Here is a 9,251-nt window from a genome sequence, read left to right on the forward strand (position 1 = left end):
CATACACATATGAGGTATTTCCTTACTCGAGAGAAATTGGGTTACAAATTTTGGGGGCTTTTTCTCCTTTTACCCCTTGTAAAATTTGAAAAACTGGGTCTACAAGAACATGCGAGTGTAAAAAAATGAAGATTTTGAATTTTCTCCTTTACCTTGCTGCTATTCCTATGAAACAGCTAAAGGGTTAACACACTTTCTGAATGTCATTTTGAATACTTGAAGGGGTGCAGTTTTTATAATGGGGTAATTTGTAGGGTATTTCTAATATGAAGACCCCTCAAATCCACTTCGAAACTGAACTGGTCCCTGAAAAACTCCGATTTTGAAAATGTTGTGAAAATTTGGGAAATTGCTGCTGAACTTTGAAGCCCTCTGATGTCTTCCAAAAGTAAAAACATGTCAACTTCATGATGCCAACATAAAGTAGACACATTGTATATGTAAATCAATATATAATTTATTTGGAATATTCATTTTCTTTACAAGCAGAGAGTTTCAAAGTTAGAAAATTGCAAAATTTCCAAAATTTTCATGAAATTTGGGGATTTTTCACCAAGAAAGGATGCAAGTAACAACGAAAATTTACCACTGTGTTAAAGTAGAATATGTCATGAAAAAAAACAATCTTGGAATCAAAACAATCGGTAAAAGCATCCTAGAGTTATCAATGCTTAAAGTGACAGTGGTCAGAATTGCAAAAAAGGGCTCAGTCCTTAAGGGGTTAAGTACTAATAACTCTGGGATGTTTTTACCTTTCATTCTGATTCCAAGAATGTTTTTTCGTGACATATTCTACTTTATGTTAGGGGTAAAATTTCATTGATATTTGTATCATTTCTTGGTGAAAAATTCAAAAATTTGATGAAAAAATAGAAAATTTTGAATTTTTTTTTACTTTTAAGCACTCTGCTTATCAGGAAAATGGACATTCCAAATAAATTATATATTGATTCACATATAAAACATGTCTACATTATGTTTGCATCATAAAGTTGACATATTTTTACTTTTGGAAGATATCAGAGGGCTTCAATGTATAGCAGCAATTTTCCAAGGGCCTTCATATTATAAATACCCCATAAATGACCCAATTATAAAAACTGAACCCCTCAAAGTATTCAAAATGACATTCAGTAAGTGTGTTAACCCTTTAGGTGTTTCACAGGAATAGCCGCAAAGTGAAGAAGAAAATTCAAAATCTTCATTTTTTACACTCGCATGTTCTTCTAGACCCAGTTTTAGAAATTTTACAAGGGGTAAAAGGAAAGAAATCTTCCTAAAATTTGTAACCCAATTTCTCTCGAGTAAGGAAATACCTCATATGTGTATGTAAAGTGTTTGGCGGGCGCAGTAGAGGGCTCAGAAAGGGAAGGAGCGACAAGATGTGTAAATTATTTATTTTCACTAAAATGCTAAAATTTTTACAAAGGGTAATAGGAGAAAATGCCCCCCAAAATTTGTAACCCCATCTATTCTGAGTATGGAAATACCCCATTTGTGGACATCAATTCCTCTGCGGGCACATTACAATGAAATGGTTTTTGGAGAGTATTTCCCATTTAGGAAGCCCCTATGGTGCCAGGACAGCAAAAAAAATCCCCACATGGCATACTATTTTGGAAACTACACCCCTCAAGGAACGTAACAAGGGGTACCGTGAGCCTCAACACCCGACAGGAGTTTCACGACTTTTCATTTACATTTGGATTTGAAAATGATTTATTCATTTTTTTTCACTAAAATGCTGCTTTTCCCCCAGATTTAACATTTTTACAAGGAGTAATAGGAGAAAATGCCCGCAAAATTTGTAACACCATCTCTTCTGAGTATGGAAATACCCCATGTGTGGACATCAAGTGCACTGTGGGCGCACTACATTTCACATTTAGGAAGCCCCTATGGTGCCAGAACAGCAAAAAGAAAAAAAAAAAAAAAACACATGGCCTACTATTTTGAAAACTACACCCCTCAAGGAACATAACAAAGGGTACAGTGAGCCTTAACACCCCACAGGTATTTGATAAATGTTCATTAACCCCTTAAGGACTCAGCCCATTTTGGCCTTAAGGACTCAGACAATTAAATTTTTACGTTTTCATTTTTTCCTCCTCGCCTTCTAAAAATCATAACTCTTTTATATTTTCATCCACAGACTAGTATGAGGGCTTGTTTTTTGCGCGACCAGTTGTCCTTTGTAATGACATCACTCATTATATCATAAAATGTATGGCGCAACCAAAAAACACTATTTTTGTGGGGAAATTAAAACGAAAAACGCAATTTTGCTAATTTTGGAAGGTTTTGTTTTCACGCCGTACAATTTCTGGTAAAAATGACATGTGTTCTTTATTCTGAGGGTCAATACGATTAAAATAATACCCATTATTATATACTTTTATATTATTGTTGCGCTTAAAAAAAAATCACAAACTTTTTAACCAAATTAGTACGTTTATAATCCCTTTATTTTGATGACCTCTAACTTTTTTATTTTTCCGTATAAGCGGCGGTATGGGGGCTCATTTTTTGTGCCATGATCTGTACTTTTTTTTGATACCACATTTGCATATAAAAAACTTTTAATACATTTTTTATAATTTTTTTTTTAATAAAATGTATTAAAAAAGTAGGAATTTTGGACTTTTTAAATTTTTTTTCGTTCACGCCGTTCACCGTACGGGTTCATTAACATTTTATTTTAATAGTTCGGACATTTACGCACGCGGCGATACCAAATATGTCTATAAAAAATGTTTTTTACGCTTTTTGGGGGTAAAATAGGAAAAAACGGACGATTTACTTTTTTATTGCGGGATGGGATTTTTCACTTTTTTTTTACTTTAACTTTTACATTTTTTTACATTTTTTTTTACACTTGAATAGTCCCCACAGGGGACTATTCATAGCAATACCATGATTGCTAATACTGATCTGTTCTATGTATAGGACATAGATCAGATCAGTATTATCGGTCATCTTCTGCTATGGTCTGCTCGATCACAGACCAGAGTAGGAGACGCCGGGAGCCGCATGGAGGAAGGTGAGGGGACCTCCGTGCGGCGTTATGAATGATCGGATCCCCGCAGCAGCGCTGCGGGCGATCCGATCGTTCATTTTAATCGCGAACTGCCGCAGATGCCGGGATCTGTATTGATCCCGGCACCTGAGGGGTTAATGGCGGACGCCCGCGAGATCGCGGGCGTCGGCCATTGCCGGCGGGTCCCTGGCTGCGATCAGCAGCCGGGATCAGCCGCGCATGACACGGGCATCACTCCGATGCCCGCGGTTATGCTCAGGACGTAAATGTACGTCCTGGTGCGTTAAGTACCACCTCACCAGGACGTACATTTACGTCCTGCGTCCTTAAGGGGTTAAGTGGGATGGGAAAAGGAAAAATTTAATTTTTTTACACTAAAATGCTGGGGTTACCCCAAAGTGGTACCTAAGTGGTATTAGGAGATAGTGTCACCAGTAAATTTGTAAATAAATTTCATAGGAGTAAGGACATATCTCATGTCTGGATGTTAACACACCGGTCTCTGAGGTGCAGGAGCGCATTCAGGGGCCTTGAGCTTCTGCATTGCTGCCTATGGAGCCAGAACAGTGGGACCCCCCTCAAGGGGCATTACATGGGGTACACTAAATAACTAAAATGAGGTACAGTGGGACGTAAAATATTAAACAGGTTATGTTCCCAGAATGATGACCCAGAGCATAGCCAAAACAAAAAAAATATGCCCACCCTAAACCCTATGCTCTGAATCATCATTCTGGGAATGTGATGGGTGTGGCCGTCCCTAACCTGTTGCCTCAAATGCGCACCCCGCTCAGGTGGAGAGAGAGCGCTGCGCATTGAGGCAACATAAAAAATGATAGTGACTCAGTGACCCATGACCCATTTTTGGAATACCCCAGAGGTCTTATCAGTTTTTTTTTTTTTTTTTTTTATAAAAGAGTTTTTTGGGCAATTTAGTGGTTTTATGGGGTTAAAATTTGGAATGTACTATGGACTGGTACATTGGGGTCAAATTATGGAAAATTAAAATGAAGAGGGAAAATTTAGTAACGCATGGAAGTGCGATACTCCCTGAAGCAGTTTTTCATGCAGAGGCCCGGATGACCAGAGCAAGTGTCATATTGAGTTTTGGTATCCTTCCGTATCCCCCTCTTGTGACACACTCTGCATTTTTTTCTTGGATCGTCCCTTCTTTCCAGTGTGGGGGACTTCACTTGGAAAGTGTTGGCCTGGGACAATCCGGGCACCTATAACTTCAGTTCCTTGGGAAGTCCTGCTTGCTCTTTCCCGGTCGCCAAAGATTAGGACCTTTAGGACTTCTTCTTGGAACTGAAGGTAAGTCCCTGTGTTGCCAGCATACAGGGACAGTACAAAAGAGTTGTAGATGGCAACCTGTACCAAGTAGACCGCAACTTTTTTGTACCATACCCGTGTTTTCCGCATGGCATTATATGACTTGAGGCCTTGATCAGAGAGATCAACTCCCCCATATACTGATTGTAGCCCAGAATACAATCAGGTCTAATACTGACTTTTCAGTAGTCTCTTTTGGATGATGAATGGCACTGCAGGGCATCAACGTGTGCCACCGAGTATATACGTTGTTGTGGTACCTCGCACAGGGACAGGTGAGCTGCCGCTACCATGAATTGTGGTCAGCTTAAGGACATCCCTCTTATGCTTATACCTGACCAGCAACAGGTTTTCATGGGTAAGGGCACAGGACTCACCGTTGGAAATAGGTGTCTTAACAAAATTTAGAGGGAGGCCTCTCTGGTTTTTCCGCACGGTCCCACAAGCGGACATGGCTCTGGCGGCAAGGGATGTGAACAGAAGGATGCTGGTATAAAAGTTGTCCATGTAAAGGAGGTAACCATTATCCAGCAATGGGTGCACAAGGTCCCAAACGATTTTCCTGCTAACACCCAGAGTGGAGGGGACATTCTGGGGGTTCAATATGGGAATCTTGTCCCTCATATACTCTAAACTTGTAAGTGTACACGGAGGTACTCTTATAAAGTTTGTAGACCTTCACGCCATACCGCGTCCGCTTCCAGGGAATATACTGGCGGAAGATGAGTCTCCATTTAACACTGATAAGAGACTCATCTACCGAGAGCTCCCTGAGGGGTACGTAGGCCTCCAAAAATTTTGCCCCAAAGTGATTGATGAGCGTCCTCACTTTGTAAAGCCGGTCATAGGTGGGATCACTTCGGGGTGGACATGCCGCATTATCTGCATAATGCAGGCATTTCCGAATGGCCTTGAACCGCCTCCATGCCGTGACCATACTGTAAAGCGGGGTCTGGTACAGGACGTCTCTGCTCCAGTACTGTCTGACACTTGGTTTTTTGACCAGGCCCATATGCAGCACTAGGCCCCAAAATGTCCTAATTTCTGCTTCATCAATGGCGTACCATTCATTGGGCCTGGCAAAAAAAGAATCTGGGTGGTGGGCGATGAACTGCTGGGCGTACAGATTCGTCTGCTCCACCATGTGGTTGACAAAACTGTCACTGAAAAAATAACTGAAATTTCAGTGAATCCAGAATTGTCAATCTGGATTCCTGAGTTGCCAACAAACTCTGGAATCCGTGGCTGATAAGCCACTGGGGGTCTCCAGACAGGTTCACCGGAAGGGGGCTCTGGTACACTTGTCTGGGGGGTCAGACTCCTATTACGAGCGGCATGGCCACTCGTACTAGTGCCGGCCACTAGGCCACTATCATGGGGGGTTCGAGGCGAGGCCTCGCCTGGCGGCGTCTCTGCCCCCTTCTGAGGGACTCATCATCAGTACTAGATGATGAGGAGGACAAGGAAGAACACAGATTCATAGTCGGAGGCAAGAAAAGCGTATGCCTCCGCCGCCAAAAATGCCTGGCGGGTGTGTGTGTGTGGGGTGGGAGTATGTAGTGTGTGTGCTTGGTGTAACTGTAACTGTATGGGGGGGGAAGCGCTGCGAACCCCGCCCCCTCCCCCTCCGGCCAATAGCAGAGATCCTGGGGGGGTGGCGAAATCGCCTACTCCCCATAGATACAGGAGGTTATTGGGGGTGTATCCTACACCCCCAATCACCATGTATCTCCGGGTCAGCGGGTCACACGTGACCCACCTCACAGGAATCGCCGCAAATCCCAAGTGTGAATTCACTTGCGATTTGCAGTGATCGCCGACATGGGCATTTGCGCGGGGTGCCTGCTGACCGGCGCGTGGCGGGCACCAAAATTCCCATGGATATACAGGTATGCTCTTGGTCCTTAAGTACCAGGGAGCGAAGGCGTACCTGTACGCCCATGGTCCCTAAGTGGTTAAACATGCATAATGCGAATGTCTCCTGTCTTGATATAAAATTGTAGATTTTCCTACCCTTGGTGACGGAAAATATAGATTTAATGAAAGACAGAAGATGAGCATTACCCTCCCTATACGGTTATTACTATATATTTATATTCTTTTTCAGCTTATTAACATTTCCCGAGAACGCTTCCATCTCCATAGCATATGGGATTCCTATATCCAGAATATTCTACTGTCTTCCTTCAATTCGGTTCTGGTTTCCTCATTCACTTACCTGAATTCATGATTTCTTCTGTCCTCCCTGTCGGATGCACGAGGAATATGCCTACAAGCAACAGATTACCATTTGGACTTCAGTTCATGTTAATTTTATGTTAATTTATACATTTTTTGTTTCCTCTCTTACTTTAAAGAAAGAGGGAGTTATGTGTGTTGCAGTGATTTATATAAACTAGGGTGCTCTCTGATTGGTTATCTGTTTTCAGGTAGCATCCTTGGCTTTACACCTGTACCTACGAAGTTTTTTCTTCAGATTCACTGTAAAAACTTTTTAAGTTTTGCTGCTATACATTCTGCAGTAAGGAAAGAAATACATAAAGCTCGTCTCCTGTCTTCCATAAAATCTATATTTTCCATCACCAAGGGTAGGTAAATCTCCAATTCAATAGTAAATGTAACAGGTCATGGCAGGTGGTGGATCCTCTGGGCCTGTGTGGATGATGACGTGAGCCGTGCCAGGAAGCTGCTGGTCTTTCTGTGGCAGGCGGCACCCAGGTCGCTACCCCTGGCACGACTCGTCCACACAGGTAGCTGAGATGTCAAGGCAAGACATGGTCAAGGTAACAGTAGGTCAGGGCAGGCGGCACAGGTGCAGGGTCAGGTAACAAAACTAGGATCAAGAACACAGATATCAGGAACACAGAAACACAGTAGCTTTCTCTAGAGCACAAAGGCAACAAAGATCTGGCAGGGAACAAAGGGATGAGCTGATACTTAAAGACAGGGTACAGGTGCAACCACTTAATTAAATGAGTACTGGGCCTTTAAATGTAAGAGCTCCGGCATGCACGGGCCCTAGGAAGTGGGGGCACGTGCGCTGGGGCTGCAAGAACAGGAAAAGCGGGGAGGTGGTTGATGGGGGCGCATCCTGCGATGCAAATCCCAGCCCCGCCGGCAGTAGGGACATGACAAGAGAGCACTCACGGCCGGAGTCTGGCCGGAGCGCAGATGTTACAGTAAATAGATCAGGTTGTGAGAACATGCCCCTTTTCCCAGAAAGCCACACCCCCTTTCCAGTCAACCACTGTAAGTTTATTTTGGTGCATTGCACCACAAATTCTGGAGCAGACACAATTTGTGGCTCAGTACGCCAGATTGTGGTGCACTCCACCACATTTCGGCGCACAACCCGACAAAAGCAGATTGGGTTCACATAAGTAAAACAGGGCCATTATATTACTTTGTATTGAGTATTGCTCAGTATTACTCAGAAGGCAGGAGAGCACGTTTATTGCTTAGAAAATGAAAGCAATTAAAAAAAAAAAACTGATTGCTCAGGAAGACTAAATGGATTTTAGTCAGCATTGCCTGCACTATTAACCCCTTGAGGATGCAGGAATTTTTCATTTTTGCACTTTAGTTTTTTCCTCCCCACCTACTAATAGTCATAACGCTTTGAATTCTCCACCTACAGACCCATATGAGGACTGTTTTTTGCACCACCAATAGTGTTTTGTATTGACTTCACTTATTTCCCCACAAAATATATGATGAAAGAAAACATTTTTGTGGTGAAATTGAAAAAACAAAGCACCATTTTAGAAGAACAAAGCAAGCTTCCAGGTTGCAGAATTTAAAAAAAATGTTTATGTATTTATTGCAAAATAATTAAAAGCAAAATCAACTTGGAGAAAGGGATAAAATCTGCATTTTGATCACAAGAATCTTAGTCATAGATATAATTGGCTAGTATTGTCAGCTGTATTTAAAAACATACAAAACAGTCATATGACCTAGACATCACTTCCTGCTAAACATGTAGGAAAGAAACGCAGTGTGCAGACCTAGTGTGAACTAGAACCAATAAGGAAGTACAGGTAAAGTTTAGCATGCAGTTATGTTAGATTCCTATAACTATGACACCCTAGACAGGAAAGAGTGACCATGCAAAATTACTTACAAGCATGTATCAATATCAGTATTGGGTACTTGGTAAAGTGTATTAAACATGAGCATACTCAGTCAAGCCAAATGTCAGGAAATGGACATGAAGGGGAACCAGATATAGGATACTCTTGGTTACGCAGCAGTGTACTAAGGTAAATAAAGGGTCAGATAGTAGGGGCCAGGATCAGAATGGTGTCCAGTAAAGAATTCAGAAGAGTAGTTAGAAAGCCAGGAAATAAAACAGTCAAGTTTCAATTTATGAACAAACCAGATTCCTTTAAAACAACTGTAACTTGTGCTCAGGCTCCACACATGTACTAGTGACAGGAAAGATTGCCTATATACCTATACAAGATCTTACCCTAGCATAGCGGTCTGAGTTGTGCCATAACCACGCAATGAGGGCACGCCTATAGAGGGCATGCCCTACAGTGAAGGAATAAAATAAGGGAGGGTTGGGAGGGTTCCAAAAATGACACGTGCTCCGCCCCTGTAGGAGAGGGGGGAGTTATATACACATGCCCCCACCTGTTCCGAATAAGTCCCACCTGGAAGTGCAAGGAGCGATTAATTACTTCCGCCTCTCGCACAAACATAGCCCTGCGGGCTTTACACTTGTGATCAGGCTCCACACATGTACTAGTGACAGGAAAGATTGCCTATATGCCTATACAAGATCTTACCCTAGCATAGCGGTCTGAGTTGTGCCATAACTGCACAATGAGGGCACGCCTATAGAGGGCAAAAACAACCATGCTAGGATAAATATAAT

Source organism: Hyla sarda, chromosome 2 (assembly GCF_029499605.1).
Source record: "Hyla sarda isolate aHylSar1 chromosome 2, aHylSar1.hap1, whole genome shotgun sequence".
NCBI classification, from domain to species: Eukaryota; Metazoa; Chordata; class Amphibia; order Anura; family Hylidae; genus Hyla; species Hyla sarda.